Source organism: Rhodnius prolixus, unplaced genomic scaffold, assembly GCF_049639745.1.
Source record: "Rhodnius prolixus isolate KJV_2025 unplaced genomic scaffold, Rpr scaffold_6, whole genome shotgun sequence".
In the NCBI taxonomy this organism is placed as follows: domain Eukaryota; kingdom Metazoa; phylum Arthropoda; class Insecta; order Hemiptera; family Reduviidae; genus Rhodnius; species Rhodnius prolixus.
Window position 1 is genome coordinate 23,131,421 of NW_027411634.1, and position 12,650 is coordinate 23,144,070.

At 35.4% G+C, this 12,650-nt stretch overlaps 1 protein-coding gene across 11 annotated transcripts in view; it reads right to left on the minus strand.

The window, feature by feature from the left end:
• The window catches only part of CARPB (Carbonic anhydrase-related protein B), a 458,344-nt gene that overhangs the window by 224,977 nt on the left and 220,717 nt on the right, over nt 1-12,650 (minus strand). The window lies entirely within an intron of this gene.

Genomic DNA, 12,650 nt, shown 5'->3' on the forward strand with positions numbered 1-12,650 from the left:
ACTAGACCTAAAAAAACATATAGTATATTTCTTGGGTTTTTTCGAAATTCCGCTTTCCTAAAAAGTTATTAGCGATTGGTGCGTTTTAAATGGATCACCCTGAAGGAGAACCTTCTTTTCAAACAACAAAAGCTCTGCACGATAAAATTTGGTCTAATACAAGAATCAAGCTGTTGATGGTTTGTTTAAAGTCTTATTATTATTTTTAGGGTAACCTGGACAAAACTATAGGTACATCTGGACATTTAATGGTTTTTTAAATTTATTTGATGACGCAAAAAATCAGTAGTAATAAAGAAAGGCCATTGGTTCTTCTAATACTCTTTCTAAATGAAAGAAACAAAATAAACCCTAACCCATTTTACAGTTACAAAATTAGAAAATATCTGCACACCAACTTCAGTCGACGTAATTGTGACTTAGATAGACAGGTGTCAATTCAATATCTCAAAAAAAAATATGAATCTTTTATTGAGATATATACATTTTGACAGGTTGAGCGAATAATAAAGGAGCTAACTTGCTAACACTCAATTACAGGTAGTGGAAAAAAATCACACGAACCATTAAACATAACCTGGTAAAAGAACAATTCACCACATTTTCTGAATACTCTAAAATTCATAATATAATAATTAATATTTAATCCGGGTTAACATTAAATAATAAGGTAAGTGGGGGGAAGATGCCAGTTGGAGGAAGATGCAAGTATCGTCAGATTTTGCATATCTACAACTGGATGGCAGCAATTCCTACGTTAAAGTGTGTAGTAAACAACTGTGAATACCGTGCTTGTGAGTATTTCTATTTATATCTAGTTTAATCGTCGTTAAACTGAAAATTCAACACTTTGAACTTGGCGAGGACACATTATAATATTTCGTTGTCGATACTTAAGGTTTGGTGACGGATTGACTGGTTAAACGTAATAATTCCGTGATATTTGTGTCGTGTACATCTTGGTGAATACGTGTTAGCTTGAAACAACATGACTGAAGCCTTAGTACAAAAATAAACCTATGTGGCGTCTTCCTCCAGTGCTTGGGGTAAGATGCCACCTATTGAAGTGTTTCAATTTCATATTGATTCTCATTCATTATTACATTATAATAATATATTTTATAATATAAAATCAATATAAAACAATTACTGACACACGAAATATAGTTTTTGTATAATACATTAATATTATTAACCCTTGAGCCGTCACCTTATGTGAAGTGCCATAAGCCGTCACCTCGGGCCATATTGACCCAGCATTAAAAACTATTAAATAAAAAGGAAAACTAACTAATATCATGTTATAGGGAATAGAAATCAAAGACAAAACTTTTTGGCAGCAGGCCCTTAACAACCCGGATGCAGAATCACCAGACTTCAATTTGGGTCTTTGCTAAGCGCCGCGTTGAATAGGGCAGTCACTGTTGGAAATGGCAGCGTAGGATTTTCTGCATGCGGAATTTATCCATACGATCCGCAAAAAATTCCAGAACATGGTTATACCATTTCTTACAATATGAAAGAAAATTTGAATGCCACACAAGAAGTTAACGCACCTCTTCAACAAGCAGCAGCGGTGCCATCACTTCTTTTGAAGAAATTAGTCCCCTATCCCCAGATTTCAGAAACCCAAGCAAACTCGAAGAAAGAAACAAACTGCTGAAGTCCTTACGACGGTGGAGAAACGGGAGTTATTGAGAAGAAAGGCTACTCTGCCGACAAAAAAGGGGGAAAAGTTCTGCAGAAAAAGGAAAGGAAGGACAGTTCATCTTCAGCATCCTCCGCTCCCGATAATTTGGTAATGACCAGTGGTGAGAGTGACATTGAAGAGGAGGACGATGATTTTTGTATTGAGTGTAAAGGATATTTTTATGATAGGAAGGGCCCAAAATGCGATTGGCTTCAATGCATAACATGCAAGAGATGGCTACATGAAATTTGCATTGCAAAAAATGTTAAAAATTAAACAAAAAGTATCTTTTGTTCTGTGTTCCTTCCCCTCAGTGTTTAATGAGAATATTTTGCTGTTTACCTAACATTAAATTTGTAATTTTTTCTTTCTCAATTTATATCTTGAGATATTGTTGCATCTTCCCCCGCATCAACTGGCATCTTCCCCATATGATGGGGGAAGATGCCAGTTTTGACAAATTTCATTCAAATGCATTTTTAATGGTTTTGCATTTAATTAAATATAATAATATATATATGTAATTAAAGAATAAAAAACAACCTGGACGTTGATACATTTTGTGTTGTTTTTCGATAACCCAGTTTCCTACAAAACGGAAATAGTGTTAAGTGTGGCATCTTCCCCCCTCTTACCTTAAAGTTTTTGTCTACTACATTCTGTATCTAGTTGTTCTTCCCATATTGTTGTATATATGTGTACATAAAGATATGCATATTTTTAGGACAGCCAATAAATTATTGAAAGTATTTTACTGCAGTATTAAAGGGTCTACAGTAAATTACAATAGAGAGAGCAATAATTGTTGTTGAATAATTTACTTGGTAATTAAATGTGTGATATTGGTGCTCTCGAATACTTCTAAGACGTGTCTTCGAAAGACGAGAACCCTTAAACAACTGTCCTACCGGACAGTTTTAATTAATGAAAATTTAAAATTACTTAAATTTTATAAAATTTGAATTTAACACACACGCTTTTTCGGCCATTTTTTAATAGCTGAAATTACGAGCTGAATTATAAATGTGCAGGATGGCACTTTAATGTCATGTAGGAAAGCTCTAACTCAGTGATTCCCAAAATGTGCGCCACGGCTCCCCGGAGCGCCGCGGTGCCGTCACCGCGCCGCGAAATATTCAATTAAACAATTCGGCAATTTGGTAGCATGGAACTTTCTGATTTTTGGATATCAGTAGAAAAGGAATATCCACTGCTTAGTGGTAAAGCTCTACGAATATTAATTCCATTTGCAACATCCTATTGGTGCGAAGCTGGGTTTTCGGAGGTCGCGGTAATACAAAGTAAACATCGCTCGAAAATTAACGGCGAACAAGAAATGAGGGTAGCCATATCCAATTTGATTCCGAGATTTGAGAAGCTGTGTAGTGAACATCAAGCCCATCCATTCCATTAATAATTTTAATAATGTTAATCATCAATGGACGTTCAATAAATTGTTTGTGACTTTAAAATTCGTGTTTAATTTATTTTCCTCCAGCTGACCTAGTACGATACTTAGGACTGTACATTGACAAGAGACTCACCTGGAACCCACATACTCGACTGAAACGACAAGACGTGAACAGACGCTACAAGCTACTTACTAGACTACTTGACCGCAGATCCAAACTCGACTTGAACCACAAACTTGACAATTTACAAAACACTGTTAAGACCCATATGGACATACGGAGCTGAAGTGTGGGGCTCAACCAAACCTTCTAACTCCAAACGCCTGCAGACACTACAGTCAAAAATCCTACGGAAAATCCTGAATGCTCCTTACTACATTTCTAACCTTACAATACACACCGACCTTCACATCCCTTTCGTCACTGACCTAATAAAGTCTCGCTACCGTAAATTTCACAGCCTCCTAGCTCTCCATCCTAATCCTCTTGTCCAACAACTCTCCTCTCTAAACCTTCCAGACAATCCTCCTCGTCGACTGAAGCGAAAATGGCCTAGAGATCTGTTGTGATTAAATCATTGTGAAGGAGTTTCGCCAGTGGGTGATTGCTCCAACCATGACTTTTCAAGAGAACTGAACCAATAAGATCAGATTTACTTGGTGCAACAATTGTTGCAGTTGTAAATATAAAAATAAAGTGAAAAAAAAAATTATTTTCCAACTAAACTAACCACATGGTGGTTGTCCCGTCTCGATATGGATATTACCGAAACAGTTGAAATTAGATATTTTATATTATCCCAAGGAAAATAGTAAGTATCTGTTTTTAATTTTTCTCTGTTAAATGGGTAATCTCTTTTGAAAAGGGAAAGTTTTCCAATTTTTCAAGAAAGACAAAAAAGGGATAGCGGAATAAGAGGGGTCTGGCGGCCCTCACCGGTTTTGAAACAATCGACCCAAAAACTTTGGAGGAGACCGAAAAAAAATTTTTTGAAATTTTTTCCGACCCTCTCCAACCCCACAAAAACCCGTAAACGAGAAAAATGTGTTTTTTTGATATTTTAATTTTTTTCGAGCGTTCTAATCCTTTTAAAGCGGTTCCAACGCAACTAAAAATTTATTTTGGATGTGTAGATGTTCCCTGAATTTTTTCGGTTTTTACTGTACAGTTAAATGAAGTGAAACATAGCTTAGAATCCAAAAAAATCGTTAAAAATCGGGATTTTATAAAAACAAGTCTTCGGCATTTTGGGCTGACTCGATGGAAAATGACGGCCTAACTATGGTTGAAAGATACACTCTTACTCTACAAAATGGCGCAATTGAAACTCAATTTGGTTGCTTGTTGTCTGCGATAACTCAATTTGAGTAAAACGCGAATTTAAAAGGTATGCGATTTTGGCCTATAAAATAAGTCACAATTTAATTAAACAAAAAAAGCACCAAAAATAATGTTCGTATAAAGGTATTCTAAATCGCTGATCAAGAATTTGATGTCAAAACCATGTTTCGACAATTGACAGCTGTTAAAAATGCTGTCAACAAAAAACGAAGAATTCATTTTTTTTCAATTTTTTTTAAATGCACGGATAATTGTTTTTATTTTCAATTCATTGAGGTAATTATAATCTTGAATTTAATGATAAAAGTATATGTTGATAAAACGTCATATCACATTTTTTTAGTTTGATTTTGTCGAAGATGTTAATTTTTTGAAATTTTTTTCGCTAAAACTGAGATGCCACCAAAAAAACGAAAACTTCCAAATGATGAATGAATGATGAACCTGTAAAAAGGATCTTCAAATCTTTTTCTGTCATTTCGGGAAAGTCTGATACATCGTCTGATGTCAATGGTTTGAAGATCCTGATGCTGACAAGTTTGAGAGTTCTGATAATTGTCGTTCCACACGATCACGATCTTGCGGAAAAGTTTCATGATGACTGTGGCTTGTTGATGGTAAATTCGGATCCGCACTGACTAGACGAGTTGAACGACGACATTTTCCGCACAGAACGTTTCCTACATCCACTTCTTTGTCCAGTTCAACCGAAAACAAGTTGGCTTCTTCTTCTGAAGTAATGACTTTTTTTTGCCCGGTGCCGTATCGCAACAGTAGGTCGCATTTTATGCACCTTTCATCATTTGGAAGTTTTCAAATCCAATTCCTCGGATTCGAATCTACCATCAACAAGCCACAAGTAGATTATTCAACAACAATTATTGATTTCTCAATTGTAATTTAATTTAGTCCCCTTAATTTTACTTATAGTAAAATATTGGAATAATTAGCTGTCCTAAAAATATGCATATCTTATTTACTTTATATTACATATATACAACATTGTGGGATAAATACCTAGATTGAGAATGTAATTGAAGAAAACTATATTATTTGCGATAAAGCCAGATAATTATTACCTATTATCACAAACGTTTGACTACTACATAGAATAACAATTACTTTAATACTTTTACTTTATATACTTTTATCATTAAATTCAAGATTATAATTACCTCAATGAATTGAAAATAAAAACAATTATCCGTGCATTTAAAAAAAATTGAAAAAAAATGAATTCTTCGTTTTTTGTTGACAGCATTTTTAACAGCTGTCAATTGTCGAAACATGGTTTTGACATCAAATTCTTGATCAGCGATTTAGAATACCTTTATACGAACATTATTTTTGGTGCTTTTTTTGTTTAATTAAATTGTGACTTATTTTATAGGCCAAAATCGCATACCTTTTAAATTCGCGTTTTACTCAAATTGAGTTATCGCAGACAACAAGCAACCAAATTGAGTTTCAATTGCGCCATTTTGTAGAGTAAGAGTGTATCTTTCAACCATAGTTAGGCCGTCATTTTCCATCGAGTCAGCCCAAAATGCCGAAGACTTGTTTTAAAAAATCCCGATTTTTAACGATTTTTTTTGGATTCAAAGCTATGTTTCACTTCATTTAACTGTACAGTAAAAACCGAAAAAATTCAGGGAACATCTACACATCCAAAATAAATTTTTAGTTGCGTTGGAACCGCTTTAAAAGGATTAGAACGCTCGAAAAAAATTAAAATATCAAAAAAACACATTTTTCTCGTTTACGGGTTTTTGTGGGGTTGGAGAGGGTCGGAAAAAATTTCAAAAAAAATTTTTTCGGTCTCCTCAAAAGTTTTTGGGTCGATTGTTTCAAAACCGGTGGGGGCCGCCAGACCCCTCTTATTCTGCTACTCCCTTTAGAAAAAAATCTTATGTATTAAAGGCGCCGCGGAGAAAAATCCGATTATTTAGGGAACCACAAACCGAAAAAGATTGGGGAACCTCTGATCTAACCACTTCTTCCTGCAAAACTTAGGCTAAAATTTACAAAATTATTAGTAATAATAGTATTTGAGCAGATCTTACTTGCGTTAAGCGAACTCCCCACCTAATGATGAGCAACCCTCTCAAATGCAAATCTAAATGAAATTTTAAATCAAATTTAAACACCTCCATTCGTGAAAATTCAAGAACACCAAGAACAACAATTTTGAATGCCATTTATTGGCCACTTTTTCCTCCAAATCTATTAAATCTTCGTTATGGCAAAAAGAAAATCACTTTTGTAAACGAGGATTTGCCCATTATTTTATCAATTTTATCTTTTATAGAAAAAAAGAAAAGAATTGGCAAAGATGGGTTTTTTTCAACGCTTTTTCGTGCAGTTTTTGTCTATCAACCCTTAAAAAACTGTCCTACCAGACAATTTTAGTACCTAATTAAAAACATAATACCTAATTAAGTGCTTATATATATTCAATGGTGAAGTAGTCGTCTCGTACATCGTGTGGGACCAATTAAAATACGAGATAAATATCTTGATTGATGTTTCATTTGTGGAAACATGAAAACAGTTTTTTTTACCTCCACCTCCTCTACCTCGCTCAGTAAAACTGTACACGAGTGTTTTATGCCACCGGTGAACACAGCCTAACCTAGCCCAAGTATCGATATCAGGGAACCTTCCATTTAGCACTGCTACCAACTGCCGCAATGTTCGTACTCGCGAGTAGAGAAATGTACCAATTCTGTGAATTATTTTTCCCAAAGATATTGTCTACACTTTAAATTTATTTCCCATTTTGCGATAATTTATTTCAATTGATATTTAGGTGAGATTGGAAATGCTTTAAAATGAAATATAAAATGAATGTACAATTGATTCTCTTTATTATCAATGTTTACTGTAGATAACATTTTCCAGCAAACACCATTCACCAATTCTACAAATTCAAAACCAGTCTCAGTAGTATTGGCGTTTATAAATTCAATAAAATTAAATAAAGAATACCCAGTTTCTACACCACGAAAAGCAGTATGTTTACTCGTTTATGAGAACTATATTCTTTACAACTTGTCAACAAATCGAATTACCTTGGATTGAAATATTCTAAATGTTTCGTTAGTGAGACAAGAAGTAAACTGAAATTGTAGACTGCAAGTCATGCAATCTAATTAAGTTAATGCCAAAATCCGTCTTCCGAAAGTGATAATTCTTTTGAAAAGATTCCTAAACTTTGTTTAATTTTACTATTGTACAGTAGTAATATTTAATTAGATGATTTATAACTTCTTTTTTTAAAAAGCTTGCAACAAGCAAATGTGGTACCTGATATAAAAATACGTGAAAATCACGAGTGGAGAAGGCACCCACTGTTGTCACTCCACTAACGTGCTATGCTCTCACGATAAGAGTAGATCACGAGGCCATCTTCTCTTCAATCTCCTTAGAGGATTACTCTGATAATGTGGAGGAAGATAGGTGTTCCAAGAGAGGGTTTAGGATGAGCTGCTGTAGAGGAATGAAATTTGAGAAAAGAGTGTTAGCAAGAACTTGTAATGAAAGAGATTTTGAGGTCATTATGGATAGTGAGGTTAGATACATAGAACGGAGCGTTGAGAAGTTTTCGAAGTATTTTTGACTGTAATATCTGGAAGTGTAAAGACTTGGAACGCTTAGTCGATCCCCATACATCGATGCCGTCGGACCAAATAGGTCGCATTAACAGTAGATATAAGAGTCTTTTGTTATGTAGGTTGAGTTTAGATCGTTTGTCAAGAAATCTGGCGAGAAGTTTTGTAGCGTTGGTTAGTTTCTTGTCTTTTCAGTCTAGTATGGGGATTCCATGTCAACCGTTTGTCTAGGTGCAGTCCAAGGTAGCGTACTTTGTCCACAGTTGGTATAGGAGTTTGGCTCAAGATGATGGGAGGTAGGATTTTCCGTCTTAGAGTAAATACTATAAATTTTGATTTCGTAACGTTAGTTTTGATTCTCCATTTGAAGAGCCAGTCCTGTAAGTGGTTGATGTGTGTTTAGAGCTCGTGTAGCGATAAAAGGATCGGAATGAGGAGATAAGATTGCAGTATCGTCAGCAAAGGTTGAGAGGATGGTATTTGGATGTTGAGGTATGACTGCTGTATATAAGGAGTAAAGAAGAGGGCCTAGGACACTGCCCTGAGGAACACCAGCTCTGGCTAGATGGATATCAGAGTCTGCTGCTCCACAGTTGACTCTGAAGTATATCGATCTTTTAGGTAGGATTTGAGGATGAGGTAGTATGTATGAGGAAGAATCTCCCTCAGCTTAAACAGTAGTCCCTCGTGCCACACCCTGTCGAACGCCTGAGCGACTTCAAGCAAAACACTCGGGCAATACAGCTTTCGCTCGAGAGAGATAGCGGTAGTGTCTATAATTTTTAATTTGAAAATTTTACCTGGTAAATTCTCTCAAGCAATGTTGAGAAAGAGGTGATAATAAATTTTTGATATTAAGCCTATACTTAATCCTAAATTAAGGAAATTGAAATAGTTTAGCTACATGAACAAATTTAAAGAAATGTTCTAAACCAGAAATAGCTCTTCATTACATGGATATTTCAAATGTATAAATTTTATTTAAATAATTATTTGTAAACCGGACACACAGCTTTATCAGAAAAGACCGAGCAAAAAAGGTCCCCAATAAAATCTAGAGATATACAGAATCCAGACAATTGATCTAGATTAACAGAGGAGTGAAAGGAAAGAGCAGAATAAAATCCAAATTAATCCAAAAGCTTAGATTATTATTATATATATTTAAACAAAAGTTATAAAAGTGCGGGGAAAAAATCAACGTAGTCTCAATATAGGAAGTAGTTTGTAAGAGGGAAAAGAATTTCAAGTAGGTGACAATACAAGTGTAATTGTGAGAGGGCGCTGGAAAGTAGAATACCACAATTATAGTGGCACTGGTCCGGAATAGCGAACAGTAGCTATAGAAATATATATACAAACTGTGGGAGTTTAAAAAATTCTCAACGCGTTCGACTTTGTGTCCAATAAAAGCGTTAAAAGTACAGAGGCCCGTCCAGCTTCATTTTAGCAAGAAGAACGAACTGATGGTTGGAAAAAAAAGGAAAAAGGAAAAAAAAGAGGACTCTATCCATCATGGGGCCATGCAGAGATGGTAAAATGGGAGGTTTGTCCATTTGTAAAGTCAATTGGACTGTAAAATTATGTGACCGAGGTTGGTCCGACTGGGAGAGACACAATCAACGATATGTACCAAACCGAAACTAACCTACACCAATTCAAGGTGGTTGTGTAAAACAGCATTTTAGTTAACGTACAAAAGACACAAAATACATTGCTACATTATAGGTTGGCTAACCTGTCATTTTCATTTTGACGGGGGGGCAAGTCATTTCTAATTTCTACATTTTTATGCATAAAATAATTTCTTCCTAACAATGCCAATCTATTATTTCACACAAGTTGCCAGCAATTGATACTGTTTTATCATTCAAGGTTCTTGTTTCTTCTTCTTCTTCTAAAATAAGATGTAAATCCTAAATACAAAGAACTCATGACCAGTCCTGGGCCAAGCACTTATAGGTAACAAAGCTGTCTGCAACAAGACTAGACGTCATTGGAATTTTACCCGCAATTTGCTATTTGGTTCCTTCCTATTATTCACCTTCACTCCATTATGTCATTAAAATATATTGCACAAACAATTGCAGTCAACTACTGCGTTTTATTGCCACTTTATTTTTCACGTCCGTTTTATTAAATAATGATTGTGAAAAACTAAAATGGTTACTTTTCTTTTTGTTCCTTCTCCAAAAATTGAGATTTGAGTAAATTAGTAATGAAAAATCAGTTCGCAAAATCCCAGTTTTCTGCAATTACACCCCTCTGTTCGGGGTAGGGTTTTATTAAAAACCAAAACAATCCATATGATCTTGAAGCTCAATAAATGCGCCTCCACGTTTTTTTTAGCAAAATAAATAACTTTTCGACAGTTTACCGAACAGAGAAGATTCGCAATTTGGTGTGGTGATATCTTAGAACCAAAATATTCTGTACGGAAATTGGATAATGTAGGACAAGTAATAAGAAAATGAAAAAGATCCTCAGGATCCTGTGAGCACAAAGGACAAATCTCCAGTCTCTGGATCCTTCATAAGCCAAGGGATCTTGTTCAACGCCAATAATTCCCCTCTAAGGCTAACCAACCACTTCAAATCGTCAAACTTAAGGTTTAAGTAATCGTCCCTCATAATTTGACGAAATTGAGGTTTAATATCCATCAGCGTTCTGATTTATTTGACTTGTTACCAATTCTCCTGAGTCTAACCTTCATTTGACATAATAAATAAATAAATAAAATAAGCATTTATTTCACAATAAAGTTATATAAGTTTGAAAATAATAACTTTTATAATTTTTTTTATACTTATATACAAATATACATATTAAAATAATGCTAAATAAAAAATATATACTAATCTTGCAACTGGGTTAACCATGATCATGAAATAATGAACCCGGTTACAAATAAGAAGGAGGTTATAAACAATTTATGAAAATTTAATGCCACCGTGAAAGCTCCAGGCGCAGGTAGAGCAAGTTTATTGCTTAAGTAAACTAACTACAATATTTTTGGTTTGTAATGTGAAAAATGCCAAGAATTTTGAATTGAAATAGAATCCTTAGAATAGGTTTACTTTCATTTTTTTTTTTTTTTTTTTTTTGTGGGCACGTTGAAGTGTGATGAAGTGAGAAGACGTTTAGTGAATCTGTGAAAGAGGAAGAAGGTAAACAGTGGAGATAACCTCCCTGGAGGTTGGCTGTGCCAGTGGAACAGTGGGCTGAGTATCTTGGACTAGATCCAGACTAAGCTATTAGCGTCCTTTTCAAAACCGCACACAATAAAGTAAGCTTTATAATTGATACACTTGAACGTTTTGGTCGGCGTCACACGCGCTGCCACTTCACCTGACGACGCGTTCTTAATGCTCTCTTCCAAACTGTTTCCTTTCGGCCAGACCATCGTTTAGCTTTCCATTTAACTAATTGTATTAAATTTCACACTCCACTCAGGGAAATTCGCTCGATATTGCTCTAAGTGTACTTTCGCACGTGGCAACTAGCTCGTGGCAGTAATTACTGTTACATAACTACAATCATAATCATTACGGTTCATCATTAAAAATACAGAAGCAATACAAATTTGTCATTCCGTATTTATTCATTTTAATTATATTGCTAACTACGAGGTGTGGCTATTAAATAACGAGATTGATGCTGCTACAGAAGAACTATGCATGCGCCAAATCCTAACGACCGATAGCTGTGCAACGTATATAGCCTTCTCTTTCGATTGCAGCGTCTCACGTGTTTGTAGAGAAATCAGTCTGACCGGAACCGTCGTTTGTGAAAGAGGGGTTAGTTTCGTTTTGCCGAAAACATGATACTACACGTGTAGTAGAGCAACGAATTGTCGTGAAATTTCACATGAAACTAGGTAAAACCGCTACTGAAACTTATCTTTTATTAAAAGAAGTTTATTGCAATGAATTTTTATCACGTGCGCTAGTTTTTGAGTGGTTCAAGAGTTTCCAAGATAGCCGAGAAGACGTCGGAGATGATGACCACCCAGGTCGCCCTTCCACGTCCAAAACGGATGAAAATATCGATTATAATTAATCAACATTACTACCGAGAGGTTCTTGCTCAACTCCGTGAATGTGTAAGGAAAAAACGACCCGATTTGTGGAAGAACAAGTCACGGGGTTCTCCATCAAGACAACACACCGGCTCACACTGCATTGTCTGACAAGACCGTTTCTAGCCAAGTACAACATCCCAGTTTTAGGCCATTCGCCTTATTCGCCTGACCTGGCCCCATGTGACTTTTATCTGTTCCCCAAAGTCAAATCTGCATTAAAAGGAACACGATTTCAGTCCGTTGAAGCTGTGAAAGAAAAAGCGGCACGCGTCATGCAGGAGCTCAGAGAAAAAAGACTTCCAGCACTGTTTCGAACAATGGTGAATTCGCATGGAGCGTTGTAGGGATAGGGGAGGGGTGTATATTGAAGGTGATAATAACTAAATATGTTTAAATTTAAAATAAAATGTTTTATAGCTATAGTCTCGTTATTTAATAGCCACACCTCGAATATAAAATATATGTAACATACATCAGACAAATTGCTCAGTGTAAAAGAATTACGAGTTACAAAC